Source organism: Callorhinchus milii, unplaced genomic scaffold, assembly GCF_018977255.1.
Source record: "Callorhinchus milii isolate IMCB2004 unplaced genomic scaffold, IMCB_Cmil_1.0 Scaffold2, whole genome shotgun sequence".
Lineage (NCBI taxonomy): Eukaryota > Metazoa > Chordata > Chondrichthyes > Chimaeriformes > Callorhinchidae > Callorhinchus > Callorhinchus milii.
In genome coordinates this window covers 102,908,110-102,930,226 of record NW_024704743.1, presented here as the reverse complement: position 1 = coordinate 102,930,226, position 22,117 = coordinate 102,908,110, and the positions used below count along the sequence as shown (strand labels likewise).

General features: G+C 37.5%; 1 protein-coding gene across 1 annotated transcript in view; it reads left to right on the top strand.

The window, feature by feature from the left end:
• The window catches only part of csmd3b (CUB and Sushi multiple domains 3b), a 773,500-nt gene that overhangs the window by 540,948 nt on the left and 210,435 nt on the right, over positions 1-22,117 (top strand). The window lies entirely within an intron of this gene.

Sequence of the window (22,117 nt, the reverse complement as noted above, 5' to 3'; positions counted from 1 at the left end):
GCAACTATAATTTGAGATATTATTTAACATATTAATTACAGAAATCCTACAGAAAGAAATTTCTCCCATTGTCATTCTCAAGAAACCACCAGATAAGATTGGCCAAAATGGCTGTTTGTGGGACATAGCTGTGCATAATTTGGCTGCTATAGTAAATTCCATGGACCTTAAGATGCCCTTGCAAAATGAAATGTGCTATAATCAAACACAAGAATTATTATTACATTATTATTATTTGGATATATACAATGATGCTATGACTCCAGTCTTTAAGATAAACCAGTTCAGATGTGATTAGTTCTAAAGTGTTAAAAAAATGCTTTGCCCTATAATGTCAGTAAATTGCTTGAAGTAATATTTTATGATCAGCTATTGTGCGGGTTTAATGCAATGCTAGAAGTGCTGTTCCTGTTCAGTCAATATTTTGAATTGACACAGAAAATTACGTTGAATTGTGGAAAAAATTGCTTAGATTTTGAAAAAACAACTTTTCACATAATCGTGCACTGAAAGTAAATGATACAAATAGCAATGTTACCAAGAGCCACTCAATTTGTTCCTGATTACTCATTGCTTATCACTGAGAGATGATGAAACAAAATTTGCTTTCATAATACAGAACATAAGATTATGGTAAATCAGGTATTCAACTGTTTTTATTCATTTTCTATTAAAATAATGAATTATTATTCATAAATAATAAAAATACTTGCATTTGAGACAGCACCTATGACACAATACACATTTTTGGCCAGGATACCAGGAGAAACTGCCCTTTTTTTTGGAATGCAGCTATGGAATCTTTAAAGTCTACCTGAACAAGCAGATGGACATTGCTTTAAGGGCTCATCAACAACAACAAGATTCCATTTATAAAGCGCCTTTCACGTCAGGAGGACGTCCCAAGGCGCTGCACAGTTGGGTCATGACCCGAGCAGGGGGGAAATGGTCAGGGTGAGGGGAGGGGAGGGAGCGAGGAGGGGGGAAATGGTCAGGGTGAGGGGAGGGATGGGAGGGAGCGAGAAGGGGGAAGAGAGTCGAGAGGGGAGCTGAAGGCTCGGTCAAAGAGAAAAACCGAGCGTGAAGGATGGCACCTCTGACAATCCATTTGGACTGTCAGCCTAGATCATGAACTTGAAGCCGTATGTGGGGCTTGAACCCATAATCTCATGACTCAAAGGCAAGAGAGCTAGTAACTGAGCAACTCTGACACCTGTCTTAATGCAATAAAGGTTTTAAAGCCCTCAAAGCAAGATGGGATATTCAAAATATTCAAAGGATGAATTTATGCATTCGCAAAATGTTGTGGCATTTTGAATTTGCTTGACGATTACAAACTCTGAGTCACCCACATAAATTTAACCAGACAATAAAATAGAAATGTTATTTGACTAAACTAATGCTGAATCAATATTTTTCTTCAGTTTCCAACACCTACAGAGGGTTGTTATTTTACTGCAACTCAATATCACATTGAGCTACACGAGTATATTGTTAAGCATCAGTTCTCCAAGCCAAAGAATTTGCAGCATTTACTGTACAGCACATGTTGTGCAGCAATTTACTTTGCTTAACAGGTCCTGATGCTGTATCTATTTCAGACATGAATGTATTGATAGCAATCTGTATGAAGCCAGATTTTTGTTTGATCAGCAGGATAGTACCTGTCACCATGCTTAACATTATGATAATTCTTGCAGTTGATATAGCGCCTTTCATATTGACAAGATAAGCTATTGTCTATCTAATCATCACTCAAACAATATCCTTCAAACCGGAGGCAAATTGACACTCATTGGTAGAGTTAAATGAAAATTATTGGCAATTGGGCGAATTATTGGAAAGTAGGTTCTCCTTGTGGAATCATATTGCAACAAGACTGACACCTTTAGGAGAGAGAAAGGGGATTTAAAAGCAAAATCAAAGTAAATAAAAAAGCCGGTGATGAAAAGAGACCAATGTTACACATCTTGCTGAATAAATACTCTGCAAGGTTGCACATTGGGAAGAAATTTCACCAACAAAATATACAATCAATTCACTTTACAATATATTCTGTGAAGAGCTTTGAGGCATCTTGAAGAAGTGAAAAAGTGCTATATCAAATGTAAGGATTATTATTATAAATTGTTTGAAAATAGCAAATTGAAAGCAATAAAAATAATTTTATTTAAAAGCAAAAGCACACTTTGTTGTATAAACCCATTGTGCTGTTTTATAAAGCAAAAGATAAAGAGAGAAGCTGAAATGAAGAAGAAAGGAAGGTGTGATACAAAGATCCAGAAACAACCAGAAACACAAAGAAAAAAATTAAATAGGCCAGATACGCAAAAGTAATTGCGAGTTTCCTCTGAAAGAACAGTGAAACAGTGATGATGCATGATGACTATGAAGGAAAGAGAAGTGTTTCTGTTTAAAATATATAAAGTGTTGATCGTAATTATTGATTGGAATTGCTGTAAATTGTTGAAATTGAATTAGAAAATATAATCTTTAACAGCGGCGGTTTTTAAACCTTTACTTGTGTTCACCAGAAATAATATGAATTAATTGTCAAAGATTCTTTGAGACTGTCATTCTTTACAGCTTAGAAGGTGTATTTTTTGAAGGAACTTTAACCTTGCTTGTCTTGAATATATCAGACTGGTTTCCTCCACCATTATTGATTCAAAATGGGCCATTTTACAAATCTAGAATCCGAACCTTTAGAATGCAGATTACATGTTTCCTTATAATACTCTGTGCATTTGATATGGTTTAGTGCATCTCAATGCACTTCACAAGATACTGTACTGTAAAATGGTGTGACTGTGTGTATTTTGTTACCTTATATATCTGTAATAATAATAAGAATCTTTGCATTTGATATAGCGCTTTCCATGTCTTCTAGACATCTCAAAGCGCTTCACAGAATAGACTGTAAGTGAATTGACCATATATTTGTGGGCGAAACGCGGCAGCTAATTGCGCACAGCAGTGTCCCACAAACAGTTGTGGATTGAAAATGATCAATTTATTATTGTTTTGTTTTGGAGGGATTATCATTAGGCGTGTGGCGTAAGGAAACTTGCCCAAGGTTTCACTCTGCCTGCAATTGAACCCAGGTGTCTCGCTTGCAAGGCGAGTGCTTTAACCACTGAGCTACAGGACTCCACAATTAGATTATATTTTATCTGTAGCAGGTAAATAAAATAAATCCTAAAGCTAAAAGATTTGGATTATAACGCTCTTCAGCAGCTGGGATTCAGGATATTGTTTTTTTTCAATGAGAGGATGCAATCTAATTTTGTGCCAGGCTGGTGGAGAGTCTCTTACCTCTTCAGATGTGGGTTTGTTGAGCCCATCAAAGTAGTCAAGCAACACAGCACAAAAATAATCTCAAATGTTTCCCTCGCTTCACATTCAGCACATTTATCTCTGTTGTTGGTTTGTGAACACAGATGAACAGTTTGGCAAAACAAATTGTTCATGCTCCTCTATAATAAGGGACAAATAAACTGTCTGAATTTTAAAATCTATAGTGTTGGGCTGGAGACTAAATTTTATTTTGTGAATAAGAAGCAACTCGATACGCCTGTAACAGCAAACACTGGTGTTAGTGCTTGGAAGCAATTCCAGATTGATACAATTTTAAAAACCTTTCTGAGAAACTATACTGTGCAATGCTGACATTTGTGAACGGAGGATATTTAGAAGCAATAAGCAACATTGGGTTTACGCATACGCTGGAGGTATTCTATAATTAAACATGTTTTATATCCATTAATCTGATAAGTAATTTAATATAGAGCAAAATAATATGACATTTAATCTGGGTGTATTTTTTGAGGCAGCTTTAACCTTGCTTGTCTTGAATATATCAGACTGAGAGGAGTAATCCCCTGGCTAAAATTGTTTATTCACTTCATGGCTGCTTGTGGAACAATGCTGTGTTCAAAATTGGCTGTTGCGTTCACCCACAAATGCAATTCCTATCCTTTTTAGTAAATTCTGTGAAACATATGTTCTTTCCGCATGAAAGAGGCTTTATCAAATATAAGGACTATTATTATTATTCTTTGGAATAGCTGGTAGAGTATTGCAAAACATTTTACATCGGAAATAGAATCATTATTCTATTATGTGTTGCTAGTAGCAACAATCCTTAATGAAAGGAGATGAACTATTTCAGATAGCTTCACTGAACAGCAGCAGGTTAAGGAGGCAACCCAAAATGTCCATTTCAATGTTTTGAACAAAGGCAGCTTGAATTTTGTGTTATTAACTATATAAAATTACAAGGTCACAAGATATATTTGGATGAAAAAGACCCTTTGGCTCAATTAATCTCATCCTTGCAGAATACCCACACTTCCCCCTACCCACAATCACAGTGTCAAGATATTTTTAAATAAATCCAGTGATGCCAGGTTGCCCCTCCTGGCAACCGATTCCAGGTCAATGATGATTACCCTCTAAATGCTGAAATCACAATTTGGAAATCTAAACCTCTACTTCTGTCATGATATAACTGAAAATTTGGTTCAGGGTTTACTTTTCAATCTCATTTGAAATTGTATCTACCAAGAACCATAGAAATTTATAACACAGAAGAATGCCATTCAGCCCATTGTGTTTTGTAAAAATCAATCCTTTCTGTCCAATTTACCTGACTTTCCCCCATTGGCTTTATAAAATCTCCTCTGTGACGACTTCTTTCAAGACTGAATTGAAATGTTATGGTTGTGTTTCTTGTACCCCCACCAAAAAAAAAGTTTAAATATTCCATCTGATAGTAGCATTTGAGTCGAAATTCTGTATGCAGGTATGTGGCAATTGGTAGCACTCTTGTCTCTGAGTCAGAAGGTTGTGGGTCCAAGCCCTAATTACAGACTTGGACTAATATAGACTAAGGTGACACTCCAATGATAACAATAACTTGCATTTATATAGCCCCCCTCATGCAGTGTAGCATCCCAGAGTGCGTTATGCAGTGCTGGAAGTGTGCTGTGTTGTTGAAGATGCTGTCCTTCTGATGAGCAACAACAACAACAACAAGATTACATTTGTATAGCGCCTTTCACGTCGGGAGGATGTCCCAAGGCGCTGGACAGCGTACAGCATTTCATGAAACAATAAGCTGAGGCCTTGTCTGCCTGTTCAGGTAGACATTAAGATCTCATGGCACTATTCAAAAAAAGACGGGAATTTCCCCTGGTATCCTGACCAACAAACCCCCAAATAAAATCGGTTATTCATTTTATGGCTGCTTGTGGGACATGGCAGTGTGGAAATTGATGTCATGTTTGCCAGCAAAACATAGTCACTGCACTTTACAATGTATCCTGTGAAAGACTTTGGGATGCCCTCCCGATGTGAAAGATGCTATACCAAATATAAAGTTTATTATTAATAGGGACCTTGGCCAATGCTCAAATAAATGTAGACAGTATATATTATATCGTCAAAACTCTATTTAAGCTTGTCACTGGTAAATTCTGCACTGTGTCAGTAAATGACCATTTAACAGATGCAGTTGAAATGCCGTCAATTGATTCCTCTGTGCTGCTTTGGTGAAAAGCAATAGGAAAGTATATGCACATCACTGGGCTGCTTTCTGCTACATAACTTGATCAAGGTGAACCTATGTGTGTTGACAACTCCAGACATAAACCATGCATGACCAACCTTTAAGGCATTATTATAGCAGTCAGTGAGTGAATTAAACATTGAGCGAACTTAGTGCACATGTTTTAATAAGTACTAAGACGTGTCGTTATAAATTTTTAACATAGGCCCAGAGTATTGCTTTGAGCTGTAACTTTGTGCCAGTGAAAATAAACCATTCTAAATGGAACTCATGATAATTACTTCATGTCTGGTAAAATAATCATCGAAAAATTTGTATGCTAGAATATTATAAAATAAAATTAGGCAAACGTGCAGAATCACTTAAAATGGGTATGATTGGAATAATTATGGAATAATATTTTGCTCAAAATGTTGACCAGGAAATAAGATCACATAAACAAATGTAAGATCAAGAATAAGCCGTTTGGTGAGCAATGTCATTTCATTACAGACATAAGGAAGATATTCCACCTTGGTCAAGCCTTAGACACTTTTTATTAGCATGCAATTTTTAGCCAACAATAATAATCCTTACATTTCGTATAGTGCCTTATCATGTCTTTGAGACGTCTCAAAACGCTTCACATAATTTACTGTAAAGTATTTTGTGGGGGAAATGCAATCTATAATTTCAATCTGAAATTCAAAGCCATTTTTCTGTAATTCCTAAAATTTAAGATTTGGCTGAAATTTGCACAGTCTAAGTTGTTAATTCTTAATTATGGACCTTGGTGAAATTTTTATCGTCTGATCCTTATTCCCTTTGGCCATTACAGTTCTTAAAATATTGTTGTTGTTATAAATATGGTTACTACAAAATGGTCAATTTATAACATTATTAGAGCAATAATCCTTGATTTGATATAGGACCTTTCATGTTGGGAAGACATCTCAAAGAGCTTCACATGATTTACTGTAAAGTTCCACACTCAAAAATATACAGTCAATCCACTCTCCAGTATAACCTGTGAAGGGCTTTGAGACATCTCGATGAAGTAATAAAGCGTTTATATCAAATGCAGGAAATATTATTATTAAAGTGTAGGTGATTTTGTGTTGTTTAAAGTCGGCTAATGAGAACTAAGTTTATAAAATAACAGGAAATGGATTGTTTTTCAAGAATTAATGAAGTGTAATAGAAGCTAAAATGATTTCTAGGGATTTTTGTGGAAAGTTTGCTGTTCGCTGTAATGAGAACAAATGACAGTAATTTATTTTGGCCTGCTGAGTGTATTTGACATATATGCCAACCCATCCCTATGCTTAAAGGTTTCACAACAACGTGCATTCATATTGCGCCCCTCATACAGGGTAGGGTCACAGAGTGTTCAGCTAGGATTCATTCTAACTATACATGTCTCATTGTGCTGAGTAGATACATTACACTGGGATGTCATAGAAAGGATTCAAGCTATCCATACTAGGCAGCTCATTCATGTGACAAAGCTTGCTGCAGTATTGGCATTTTGCCACAAGATATCACCAGCACTTTAAGTATAACATATTTCACTCTATAGAATGATCTGGGGAATTAGATAGGAATTTCTGGAGCCCAATTATTCGCATGTTGCTGGATTTAAGACTATTGTTTTAAAATCCAAGTTGTGCTTTATTACATTTTTTTTAAAAAATCACTTCAAATTGCCAATTTCTGACAACTCTTCGATAGAACTGCAGAAAGTGAACTTCCATTTCAAGACTCAATTAAAAAATTTCCCACAATCTTAAATTTCTAAGAAAATGGTTTTAAGCTTAAACCCAATGGAATTTCATGCCTGTGATCCTAACTTACATTGAATTTTATAGAATGTTACAACACCAAAACAGATCATTTAGTCTATCGACTCTGTTGTTTTTTATACTGCACACAAGCCCTCAGCCCTCATATTCACATCTCCTATAGCCTTCTATTCCCTTCTCTCTCATATGTGCATCAAGTTTCCTTTTAATGCATTATTAGTTCATAGACTGTATCATGATATTGCAGGATTTAGTTCACAGGCATGATTCCAATATTTTCTAAAAAACTGACTTCGAAATTAAGACTAAATTTAAGAATTTTCCACAATTCTGCACATTATGAAACTTACTGACACAATGGTCTTCCAGTCTAAGGCTAGGTAGATTTTGAGCTCAGGCCTGAGAATCCTTACATAATCCCACTGCAGTATGCAAACAGCTATATCATACACAATAGTAAAGACATCTCTGCAGGATATATCAAACAAGACAGACCCAATAAGCTGTGCTTCATCCTAACCACCCATAACTAACACAGTAAAAAAGGTGGCAAATATATTAATAAGTTACACTAAACATGGAGTAATGCAGACAGCGGTACAAACTCGGGATCTGAGCACTTTAAGCTACTTCAATTTCACTCATGAGGAGTTATTCTGCTCCATTAACTAAATGTAGCAAATTTGTCTATAGTTGTGCCCGTTTTCCTATTTGCTAAATGTTTAGTTGTAAATAGTTGCAATTAAATGTTGTAGTTAGAATTCAATTGTATTTATCATTTAGAATGTCACATTGGTTAATAATAAGTCCACCGTAATAATTTTGCTAAAGTTAGCAAAAGGAGCAAAATTTGTCACATGACAAATACAATGAGTATCAAGGGGCAAAGGTTGACGTTTCTCCGATTTAGAATTACAGGAGAGGTTAGAAGAAATCTTTCTTCAACAGCAGGTTATTAGAACATTAGCTACCTGTCGCTGCTGAAACTGAGACCACTGATGCATTAAGAACATTTAATTTTTTTTTGTTAGTCGGATGTCTGACAAATGAGAAAACCCATCACCATGCTTACGAGTATCAAAACCAGACAGAGTTCCACATATCCAATGCACCTAAATGTGGAAATTTCCCTCTGGAATGGAATCCCGAGAGGGATGTACTCTGCATACCTAATTCCAGAGAGTATCAGGTATAGATTGGAACATAGGAATAGGAGTAGGCCATTCAGCCCTTCGAGCCTGTTCCGCCATTTAATTAGATCATGGCTGATCTGTACCTCAACTAATCCTTTCAATTCCAATTTCCTGCTTTCTCCCCATATTCCTTAATAATTCCTTAATACCCTGACCTACCAAACATCTATCAATCTCACTCTTGAAAGTGTGGATGGATCCAGCATCCACGACCTTTTGGGGGAGAGAATTCCAGATTTCTACCACAATTTGAGAGAAAAATGCTTCCTGATTTCACTCTTAAAAGGCTAGTTCTAACTTTAAGACTATAACCCCTTGTTTTGGATTCCTCCACCAGAGGACATATCTATATCTACTCTGTCTGCCATATCAAATCTCTTTATTATCTTAAATACCTCAATCAAATCACCCCTCAACTTTCTAAGGGAATATAATTTAAGTTTACGCAGCCTTTCCTCATAACTTAATCCTTTTAGGCCTGCTAACATTCTGGTGAACCTGCGCTGCATCCTCTCCAGGGCCAATATATCTTTCCTGAGGTGTGGTGCCCCAAACTGAATGCAGTACTGCAGATGGGGTCTGACTAATGGTCTATACAGCTGAAGCATCATTTCTTCCTCTTTGTATTCTTGTCACCTTGGAGCCAGGTCAACCCCAAGGAAATGCCCTGCTGGAAATTTTTTCTTGCAAAATAGGAGTTACATTTGGTTAAAATTGGTAATTTAGTTTCATCCTCCTGACCGACCTGAAAGGAACTGTACCAAAAATAATGCAAGGAGTAATCTGTGTATTGTTAAAAAGGTCGATTTAATAGAATATACCAAAGAAAAATAGCTTAAATAAATTCCTCCCCCCCCACCACCCTCACACACACACAAACCGGATTCACCATAAGGTTTAATTACATTTTGGCAGTGCTTTACTGTTTTGTTGCAGTTCATACAATAAAAGGTAAAACAAAATTGTACCTGAATATAGGTGTTTAAGATTATGAAAAAATTCAATGAGGTAGTTCTTAATAGGCTGTTTCCACTTGTTAGTTGCTCCATCAAATTAGGGTGAGTTTAGGAGGAACTATTTCATGCAGAGGGTGGTGAGAATGTGAAAATAATTTCTGGAAGATTTAATTGAAGCAGAAAGGGTCATTGTATTGATGCATGAATGAGGGAAAAGGAAATAGAGGTGTGCAGAAGGAAGGCATAGGAGAAGTGAGGGCTCGTGTGACGTTTCTGTGCTTTATCATCCTATGTAACTATGTAATACTATGTTTTAAATAATGCTAAAATACTTGAAAGGATCTGCATAATTTCTGTATTAAAATCCTAGCTGTCTGCAATACAGTAACAAACATCTTCCTAACTAACTCATTAGGATAAATATAGCCATGTGTTGGGCAATAGAACAACATGTCTTATTGCTCAATTTCGGAAACATTCTAATTAATTGAAATGTTCTGCGTGCTTCTTATTTTTGTGATGTAGTGGACAGAGCTTAATGTGGGTTGACAGCTAATATAACCTGTCACCAGTCTTCAAATGTTAAGTGGATAGCGTGTGAGTGAAAGGAAACCATCTATTGTAATAAAATGAAAAAATGTGCTGCTCACAATTAATTCAATTCCATCACCAGATGGACTTTTAGTCAAACTGATATTATTTTAAAAATGCGTAAACAAATCTGCACTCCGTGCTGTTTCTTGTGACAATCAAATTGTTCAAAAAATTATTTTTTGTGTGTGTGTGTCATCAATCAGAAAGCAGAATCATATCAATGTAAAAGTCCTTAAAATGAGTAAACCAGTCCAAAGATGATTTTTTGGAAATTTGTTTGAAATGATTGCAAAATTATAATAATAATTGTACTTAAAATAGCGCCTTTCATATCAGAAGTTCTTCATAGGATTCACTGTAAAGGGAAGGGTGTTTCTCCCACACGCGACAGCACATTCATGCACAGCCCAGCAATGTCCCACAGCCATGGAGTGAATGACCAATATTATAATAACAATAATAATAATTCTTGCATTTGATATAGCCGCTTATCACATCTTCAAGATGTCTCAAAGCGCTTATGAGTGACACGTTATTTGAGGGATTAGTGGCCAGGATACCAGGAGAAACTCCATTCACTTTTCATATAATGCTACAGGATCTTGAACATCCATTTGAACAGGAAGACAAGACCTCAATTCATTTCGCATCCAAAGTAGATCACCTCTCCCTTGGTGATCTCCTTTGGATGACCTCTATGACCACTACAGTATATTGCAACTTCACACTGGCAAGGGCAGTAAATGGACCAAGATGTGTGTGCTATGGTGATGAAATCCCGCTATGTGAAGTAAACCTCAGAAGACAAAGAAAATTATAGCTTTCCCAGCTCAATTGGCATATTAAGTGCCTTAATTGATGTTTTCCACAGTGGTTCCACTAACAACTGTGAACCACTTGGGCCGACAGCAATCTTGCTGCTTCCAATTTTAAATATACAACATTTCTTAATCACTGCAACTCTGCTTGTTGCTCTCTGTCATTATTCATGTGCTACTTTTACTGATGGCAGAAAAAGCAACCCTCTTGGACTAATTTTGTCGTAAATATTTGGGGGAAATTTTGACCTTAATTACATCACCTTCTTAAGAGAATTGAGCTAGTTTGTGACAGGCTGTATTGTATCAAACACAAGAATGACTTATTATTGGTTATCATTTTAATTATTTTAACACATTTAATTTCCACCTATTGTAAATTGTGACTATCATAGAATCGTAAAATTATAGCAATTTACAGTGCAGAGAGAGGCTATTCAGCCTATTAAGTCTACATCAGCTTTCAGAGCAAGTTGTTCATTCAGTCCCACTGCTTTTCCTTATCCCTATACAATTTCAGTCTCTATCTTTCACATAGATGTCTACTTCCCTCTTGATCCCCACACTAGACTGTCGACTGCCTCTATTACCTTACTTGTCAGGGCATTCCACATCCCAACAACTCATTGAGTGAAAAAAAATTCTCCCTAGCTCTCCATTTGTTCTTCTTGTGATTATCTTATACTTATGTTCCCTAGTCACTGATTCCACTACTAGTGGAAGTATACCTTCTCCATATTCACCTTGTCAAAACCCTCATTATTTTGTACACGTGAATTACTTGAGAATGATACACGACGTTACCTCAGTCTCATAAGTAAAAGCCTGTTGCAAGCTGATTCAAGTAGCATCAAGCCTTGAGAAGTATTAAACTTGGTGGTAGTGGTGGTGGGGTGTTGCACAATTGAGTACAGACATTGAATTTAGTGACACACATTTTTTCGTTTTCTTTCAATGTTATAAAAGAGAGTGCTGGCCCTTCAGTAACAATAGAAATCAACTAATGACATCAACACAATTCAGATGAAGTTAAAATGGGCATCAATTGAAAACAATTATTGTTGTGCACTTTTTCTGTGGAAAGAATGTGAAGCAAAAGAAAGATTTGTTTGCAAATTAGCTCTAACCGAGACTTAAAAGTTAATCAGACTATATTGATCCCTGTATTTTTTGTGTGTACTATTGATCTGTAGAACAGCAAAATTTAACATTGATTGTGCATTTTTCAAACATACTGTGCATTTTAGTAAATCTGACTATTTTCTCTGATTGTGGAATTGCTGTTAACGTGTCTCTGTTAACATTAATGATTCTTCATCAATAATCTTGTGTATTAATATCAATTTTGTTCCCACACTTGTACCAAGATTATTTAAAATTTACAGTTTGTAACTTTAAAAAATGCATGTATTGTTTCCCATTAAATACATTTATGATTTTTGCTTCAATCACATCTCCTTGCGACAAATTCTACATTCTCACCACCCTCGACATGAAGTTCCATCTAAACTCCCTTTAGGTGTGCAACTGACTATCTTATACTTATGCCCCTTCGTTTTGGAATTCAGACTTACAGTTGTGACTTTCAAATCTTATTTTCTACGCTTATATTTTACATCTATCAATTCCACTTTAAATTGCCCATCACTTGGAGCAAGGGATTGTTTATCTTCTCAATTTAAAAGAGCCTGAGGTGATGGTCCTCTAACTACCAGCAGTTAGCATGCAGCAATAGAAAATACTGTTTGTATCAAGAACTACATATCATATGCTTCAGTTTATTATTGCATTCAGCAAAATTACCTGGATAGAAAATTAAAATAAGCAACTCCAAGCCAACAACTGTTTCAATGTGCTTTCTGTTTTATGCTTTTGACCTCCCCTTTATCCGATCATCTGAAAGAATAATATATCTGGGGATCATTATCCCTGACGGAATTGTTATATTGTCAACCTTTGTGAATGTTTTTCTTTTGAAAAAGATTTTTTTGTGGCACTGTTGCTATGGGGATACCTTATATTAATTATATCCCAAATTAATATTTCCATTTAAAAAGTGTGCATTTGTATTAGCTTCTTGAGAGAGTCTCGGCTGATATAAATAAGAAAGATAAATCTCTCAAATTTGTTGCTTAACCTTTAAGGTCATCGATGGCCATGCCCCCTCTTACCTTTCTGACCTGCTGACTCCCTACCAACCTGCCCACTCGCTCCACTCATCAGGCTCTGGCCTGCTCCATGTCTCCCGCCCGATCTACCCTACCATTGGTTGCCGGGCTTTCAGCCTCTCTGCCCCCACACTCTGTAACTCCATCCCACGGTCCCTTCGCCTCGCTTCCTACCTTGCCTCCTTCAAGGCCGGTCTCAAGACCCTTCTCTTCGACTGTGCCTTTGGTCTCCCTCCCACCTCTCTGCCTTCCCTCACTCCTACACCATCCCTTCCCCATGATCGGGCCCCGACATCTGACTGTTCAGCGTTTTGGGACATCCTCCCAACATGAAAGGTGCTCTATAAATGTAATTTTGTTGTTGTTGTTAACCCTTCAATGAATTATGGTGTCTACCAATCTTGGTATTATAATCCTTGCATTTGGTACATCACCTTTTACATCAAGAGGACATCTCAAAGCGCTTGACAAGATGTAATAATAATAATCCTTTCATTTGCATCCCTGCATGTAGTGTACAGAGTAGTACTATGTATTTGTGGCAAATGTGATACATGTTCCACAAACATCCATGAAGTGAATGACTAATTTTATTTGGAGGGTGGTGGGGGGAGGTTGTTGCCCAAGACACCGGGAGAAATTCCCTTTTATTTTCAAATAGTGGGATGGGATCTTTTAATGTCCATTTGGGCAGGTGGTACTTTGATTAAATGTCTCCTCTGAAGGATGACACATCTGACAATGCAACACATCCCCAGGACTGCACTGGAGTGTCACCTTGGACTTGGTGAGTTCAAAGTTCTGGGGCTTGAACCTTTACATTCTAAATTAGAGGTGAGAATGTAACCAACGAGGTCAAGCTGACAGAGGTCTATTTGGTGCATTTTCGAATTTCCCGAGGCAATACTTGATGATACAGAAAAGTGCAAAAACTCGCCCGTATTACTGAGGTTCTATACTAAATTTAGAACAAACCTCAATCCATTGCATAACCAGTTCCTAGAATGGATAGATGGACATTTCTGAAATAGAATTATCTCAACATTCCTGTTATAGCCTTAAGTGGTTTTATCATCAGAAATCACTCATGTCAAGGTATGTGGAATCAGATTGCAAGATAGCACATCTGTATTTTTTTATAGCTGAAAGGCTACTTCTTTGAGCATATCTCAGATATGAATTGGACATTTATCAATGCTTAATGAATTTGAAGCCTTTTACATGTAAAATGTTCAGATCTGTGTCTCCCTTCGCAGTCTAGTTGTCAACATGTAGCATTTTTTTGGATTTAAAAACTTGGTACTCGTGGTTTTTGTTTATATTTATTGATTATTCACTACATTTTGTTGTGGGATTTTGCTGTGTGCATGTTGGCTGCCATATTTTGCCTACAAAAACACACAGTCAGTACAGTTTATACTGAATTCTGTGAAGTGCTTTTGAGGTCCTCCCATTGTGAAACACAGTATATCAAATACAAGAATTATTCATAGAATCATAGAATCTTGCAGCACAGAAGGAGGCCATTCTGCCCATTGTACTGGAAGAGCTACCCAATCAGGCCCCCTACCCTACTCTTTCCCCATATCCTTGCAAATTTTTCCTCTTCAAGTACCTAGCCAATTCGCTTTTGAAAGTTGTATTGAATCTGTTTTCCACCACCCTTTCAGGCAATGCATTCCAGACCATAACAACTCGTTGTGGAAAAATTTTCTACTCATCTCCCCACTGCTTTTTTTGTCAACTATCCTGAATCGATGTCTCCTGGCTACCGACCCACCTGCCAGTGGAAACAGTTTCTCCCTATATGGTCTTTCAAAACCTTTCATCATTTTGAACACCTTTATTAAATCTCCCATTAACCTTCTCTGCTCTAACGAGAATAATCCCAGCTTCTCTAGTTTCTCCATATAACTAACGTTCCTCATCATCCCTGGTACCATTCTGGTAAATCTCCTCTGCACCATCTCCAAGTCTTTGATATCCTTCCTAACGTGTGGTGCCCAGAATTGGACACAATTCTCAGCTGAGGCCTAATTATTGACTTATAAAAGTTTAGCAGAATGTCCTTGCTTTTGTATTCTATGTCTCTATTTATAAATCTAAGGATCCCATATGTTTTTTTAATAGCTCTATCAACCTGTCCTGCTACCTTCAAATACCTGTGTATGTGAACTCCCAGGACCCTGCTCCTGTACCCCCTTTAAAACTGTACCATTTATTGTATATTGCCTCTCCTCATTCTTCCTCCCAAAATGCATCACGTCACACTTCTCTGCATTAAACTTCATCTGCCATGTGTCTGCCCATTTCACTAGTTTGTCTGTGTCCTCCTGCAGTCTGCTACCATCCACCTCACTGCTTACCAAATTCTCAAGTTTTGTGTCATCTGCAAACTTTAAAATGTTGTTTTCTATACCCAAGTCCAAGTCATTTAGACATCAAAAAGAGCAGTTGACCTAATACTGACCCCTGGGGTACAGCACTGTATACTTCCCTCCAGTCTGAAAAATAAACATTCACAACTACCCTCTGTTTTCTGTTTTCCAGCCAATTTAATATCCATGCTGCCTTTATCCCTTTTAACCCTTAGGCTTCAATTTTGCCAACTAGTCTTTTATGTGGTATCGTATCAAACACATTCTGAAAGTCCATATACACTACATCAACTCCATTACCATCATCAGTCCTCTACGTTATATCATCAAATAACTCAATTAAGTTTGTCAGACACAATTTGCCTTCAACAAATCTGCATTCACTGTCATTAATTAACTTATGTTTTTCTAAGTGAAATTAAATTTTGTTCTGGATTATGGCCTCTAGAAATTTCCTCACCACCGATATTAGGTAGATTGGCCTGCAGTTACCGGATGTATCCCTCTCCCCTTTTTTGAACAGGGGTGGAACATTTGCAACCCTCTAGTCTTCAGGCACTACTCCCATATCCAAGGAGGATTGAAAGATTGTGACCAGAGCCTCTGCTATTTCCACCCTAACTTCCGTCAGCAATCTAGGATCCATCCCATCTGGACTGGGTGACTTTTCTACTATGAGCGCTGCTAACCATTTAAGTACCTCCTCTAAATATTTTTATACTATCCAATTTCTCTACCCCCTCCTACTTTACTGTGAGATTGGCAACATCCTGTTTGTGAAAAGAGATGCAAATTGCTCATTCAGTACCTCAGTCATGTCCTCTGCCTCCACAAGAAATTTTCCTTTTTGGTCCCGAATAGCCCTACCTTTTGACCATCCTTTTATTCTTTATATGTTTATTATTATTAATACTATTAATGTGCCCAGGGTATTATAATCAATTGGGTGTATGGTTTTAGCATTCAAAAACAGGCAAATTATTTTCTGTAAAATTTTAAACAATCATCAAGATTTAATATGACAAAAGCATATTTGTTTCACGAGCAAATCTACAAGTGCACAACACCACACACAGTTATGCTTATTTTTACAGGACTTAATTCCTCTCTTGTGACCATGACAACACTGCATAGTTTAAGATATGTGTAGTGTTCATTATTACTTGGCAGCATGGATCCAGAACTGGCTGGGAGACAGAAAACAGAGAGTTGTGGTGAACGGTTGCTTTTCTGACTGGAGGGAAGTGTACAGTGGCATCCCCCAGGGATTGGTATTGGGACCATTGCTCTTCTCCTTAATATATATATAGTTAGAATACTGTGCCCAGTTCTGGGCACCACACTGTCGGAAGGATGTTAAGGCATTGGAAAGGTTGCAGAGGAGATTTATGAGGATGGTACCAGGAATGAGGGATCTTGATTATGAGGAAAGGCTAGAGAGGCTGGGATTATTCTCATTGGAGCAGAGAAAGTTAAGAGGAGACCTAATAGAGGTTTTCAAAATCATGAGGGGATTTGATAGGTTAGAAAGGGAAAAACTGTTTCCACTGGTGGGTGTGTCGGTGACTCAAGGTCACAGATTTAAAATAGTTTCTAAAAGAAGCAGAGGGGAGATGAGAAGAAAATTTTTCACGCAGCGAGTTGTTCGAATCTGGAATGCATTGCCCGAAAGGGTGGTGGACGCCAATTCAATAACAACTTTTAAAAACGCGGTGGACGGCTATTTGAAGAGGACGGATTTGCAGGGTTATAGGGAAAAGGCTGGGGAGTAGGATTGATATTACATTGCTCTTTCCAAAGAGCCGGCACAGACTCGGTGGGCCGAATGACCTCTTTTTGTGATGTACGATTCTATGATTGTATGTCTTTGAGACTTCTCAAAACACTTCACAGAAGCACTTTAATTACATGATCTTGAATTAAAGGATGGGGGTTGCATATTGGGTTTCGTTCCAACACATTAAGAGTACAATATTTCTCTTTCTGAGTATTCGTCTCTGGCAGAGTCAAAATCAGATGATCAGAGTTCAGTCACTCAGAAGCTGTTCTTTTTCAGAACAAGGCTCTGACCTGAGGTGAGCAAACAAAACAAGGTGAGAATTGCCATCGAGAAACATCTGCCCTATGTAAATGGTCATTTCAAGGGGAAATAGGAGCATGAACATGGCTGGCTGAGGAGTCAAACGAGAAGCAGATTCTCCAAAAAGGAAAAGTTGTGGAGACCTGTAGCTTAGTTGTTAGAGTACTTGCCTCACAAGCGAGAGAACCCGGGATCGATTCCCAGGCAAGGCGAAACCTTGGGCAAATTTCCTAACTCCTCATGCCTCTGTTTATTAGTAAGTTGGAACCTGGTTGGTAGTAAATTGGCAGATCGTTTTCTTAGGGGTAATAATTCTCTCAAAAAAAATATTAATTTGGTTACTCATCCCCAACTGTTTGTGGGACACTGCTATGCACAAATGGCTGCCACATTTCGCCCACAAAATGTTCAGTCAATCCACTTTACAGTATATTTTGTGAAGTGCTTTGAGACATCTCAAGAACCTTCTCCAATACTCTTTTTGAGATAGAGGAAGCTGTTGAGTTGACTCTTGTCAGCTACTTATCACCTTCTGTACCCTCAGGAAGCGAGCTATTTATTAACAACAACTTGCACTTATATAGCACCCTCCACGCAGGGTAAAGTCTCAGAGAGCTTAACAGTGGTGGAGTCTGACTCCGAGCCTGCGGGCGGTGGGTGGGGTGGGGGTGGGGGGGGGTGCGTTGTGGTGGAGGTGACCGTGAGGACAGTCAAAAAGGAAGGCAGGATTTGCAAAAGAGGAGAGGGGACAAGGTGGAGGGATTGATGGAGAGTTTTCCAGAGTTATCACCATCCCTCAGTAAGTGAGCTATCATCCCCTGTACCCTCAGGAAGTGAATAATGGCTGAAGCCAAACTGCTTGTGATGTTACTCTTTACTGCTAGTTCCATACCAGATGCTTTGAACCATTGTTTATCAGCAGCAAAGGTGACTGAGTTGATATCAATATGCAGACCCACTAAACAGCTGAGGAGCTGGTCCTAGAATTTCCACATGTCAAGATTTATTATTAATAGTAGTATAATATTTGATATAGAAATGTTCAAGGCAGAAGGATGTTTCAAAGCACTTCACAGGATTCACTATGCAGTGTAGTGACTATGTATTCTGCAGGCAAAATGACAATCAATGTGTAGAGAGACAACTGTGACAGGGGCTTGTCACATCCACAGACCAGCTAATAATTAAAACGCTGGCCACATTCTTAACCCATATTTATTGGTTATCCAGTATTGACCAATATTAATTAACATGTAAAAGTTCATATTTTCACCACTATATTTTGTAACAGTAACCAGCCAGTCTGCACACCGTATTTTGAATGTGTAATTCAAGGACATGGATTCAAAGAAGCTGATTTATTTACTGTGAAACATTTAGAGTGAAATATTTTGCTTACAGCTAAATTAGCAATCCTATTCTAAGTCCATGTTAGCGAAGCAAACACAGAAATTTCTTCATATAGTTACAATAAGTTGCGCATCTTTACTATGTTGAGGGTGATTTTCGCATATATGAAACATGCTGTGCTGAAGAGAATCCGAACCAGACCAAGTGTTTCACATATGTCTGCCACCTATATGTGGAGGTTTCTCCATATCTGCAATGGAATGAGCACTCTCTCCCAGAAGAAGAATGAATGGAATGAGCATAGTCTCATACTTAATCCAAGCCCTTCCATTTCATTGAACAAGTAGAAACATTCTGAAAATCTTTCATCTTGTAGGCACTTTAATTGGGGTATTGGTGTATGTTCAACAATAAATACTAAAACTGCAAAATTTATGTCCTCGATGCAGAGCAAATGAGCTTAACTAATTTCTGCAAAGGAGCAATATTGGTGAAGCTATTATTTACTCAATAGTATTTATACTATTAGATGCTTTTGTCTAAACCTATAACAACTATTTATTTTATAAAACTTCACATTCTCACATGTCACATTCTCTGATATAGAGACCATGTTTTAGTCCAATCACCCCATGCTTGAAATTACTTTTCCCTTACTACATGTTCATTTATTTTATGTTTTTTTAAAGAGTTTTAATGCTAAAGTCTTCTATTTATGCCATCTGTGGATCCATGCATAACTAACCTAACCAATGGAAATCTTATCTCTGTCATTTGTTTCCACAGTGTAAGTATCATTTTATGTGTTAGTGACTGGTTTGGTATCACGGACATTTTCTTGGAAAACTCAGAGATTGAAATGCTAAAAGATTTAAATTAGGAATTAACATTACGCACACTTGCAGCATCAATAGAATCTCTTGAAGCTAAATGTGAAATAGCTGTTAATGGCTCACAGGACAGAGTAATTTGAACATAGTCACAATTATTACCGTATCTATGAATTATTTATGCATGTTTCGTATAACTAATTTTCTGCTTAACTGACAATTAAAAATAGTATTTTATTTAGTTATTTACTTTCAATCTCTTAATTCATTAGTTTTCAAGTTCTTTCATGTTTATTACGTTCAATGGATTTATTTTGGTCAGCCAGGTATCTGACATATGTTGGAACCCATTACCATGTTTAACAGTACCCAAACCAGAGTTCAATGTATGTCCCACTTATATAAGGAAATTGCTCTGTGTCTGAAGGGATGCACCAAGCTTACCCAGTTCTGGAAAATGTTAAGGTGAGAATAAAGGTTTTGGGACCACAGGATGTGTGTTGGGGTTCTGTGAAGTTTAATAAGCTCAAACTTCATAGCTTACCACTGTGAGCAATATCTGATAAGATTCCTGTTAATTATCCAGTTAGGATCACCTGAGGACTTTATCTTAGAAGGTTAGGAGCTGAGTGGGAAGATTCTCTGTCCCCAATCAAGAGCAGCAAATAGCTGTCACTGAGCAGAAGGCAGTAATTTAATACACTTTTTTCTGCTATTTATTGTAAACTGCTCGAGCTTCAGCTTTACACTTATAAAATCCTCAGAATAATCAAATCTCATAACTTTCTGGTAACCTCCAATCATCCTACATAATTTTGATGTTGTTTTGACACCATCTACAATTCAACTTTTAGGTTTTCTTACTGTTTCTGAACCTTTATAGTATTGTGGTTAGAGTATACACATAAAATATAACACAGCCAGATAGGCAACAACAACAACAACAACTTGGATTTTTATAGCGCCCTCCACACTGGACGGCGTCTCAAAGCGCTTCACAGTAATGGATCCCGGGGCCGAGCCAGGGGGAGGGGGAAGAAGGTGACCAAAGGTGCGGTCGAAAAGAAAGATCTTCAGCAGAGACCTGAAAATAGGAAGAGAGGGAGCGAGACGAAGGGAGTGAGGAAGGGAGTTCCAGATGGCTTTAGCACAGAATTGCAGAAGCAGATTAAAAAAACAGGTAAAACCCTGTTGTTACCTTCAGTCTATGATTTTTTTACATGGAAAGGCAGTGGACTATTGTATTTTATATCCTAATACTTTGAGGGTCGTGATGATTTTCACCGACAGCTTCACTGGTTGAAGGAAATTAAAGCAATTTCTTTTTACTGTTCCTTTAGTTCAGTATTGATAGCTGAATATTTCTTTCTGGCAAATGTGAAACAATTTCTTCCCAAGACGGAGATACACATGAGCCTATCAATAACTTGAATTAGTATTGCAGCACATACCTTGGCTGCAAAACATCGGAGGTGGTTGCCATTTACACTAGGTGTGTTGTCTATGATAATAAACAACATTCAAAACCAGAAGAAAACCATAAGCATTTTCACATCTGCTTGCCATTGAAATGTTGGGGTCAAAATTGTGAAATTCCTAAATGCATTCAGTTTCTTAATTATCAACAACAATAACTAAGGAATATTTTGCAGGCTAAGAAATGTCCTCAGTAAAAATTAGGACATGGCATTGGTAACAATCCCAGTTATGAAGGGTACATAACGTTCCTGTGTGTGTGCTCGTTTTCATGCAGCTTTCAAAACTACAATATTTGTGTTCATTCGGGTTCACTGTGGAACTTTCTTTAGTATTCATTTTGCTCAGCAAACACTGGAGCAGACAAATTACTATGGCTTCAGGCGAGGTGTTCTCCTTGGATTGTAAATGCCACATCAGTAGTTAATGAGCAGTTGTGAGCCATCTTTGATTCCTTCTCTGCTGAGTATTTGTAACTGAAATGTAACACTGGCAACAGAACAATGCTGAATAGTTATGAATCAGGTATACCCAGGGAAGCTCTGCAGAGTATTTGTTGAAGCTTGTAAGCACCACAAGTCTGTGCTGTTGCAATGTAGATGTTTGCAATATGTATATCATACTTTTTTACTTTTCTCCCTTGTCTACTCTCTACATCCCTTCGTACCCTGTTTATCAAGTATTTATCTATTTACCTTTCTAAATTTTTCAATTGACTGCCTGAGTAAATTCAACACTCTCACCACCCACTGCATGAAAGAAATATTTCCTTGAAGCAAGTAACATTGTGCAAAGCAGTGGATATGCACACTGTAGTTTCAACTTTGAGACCTAGGTTGGAATTCAGCCTGTGCTGGACTGATGGACTTAACGATTACTATTTTTCTTAGCTGTTAAGATACAGGTAAAATGACTTTGGACAGA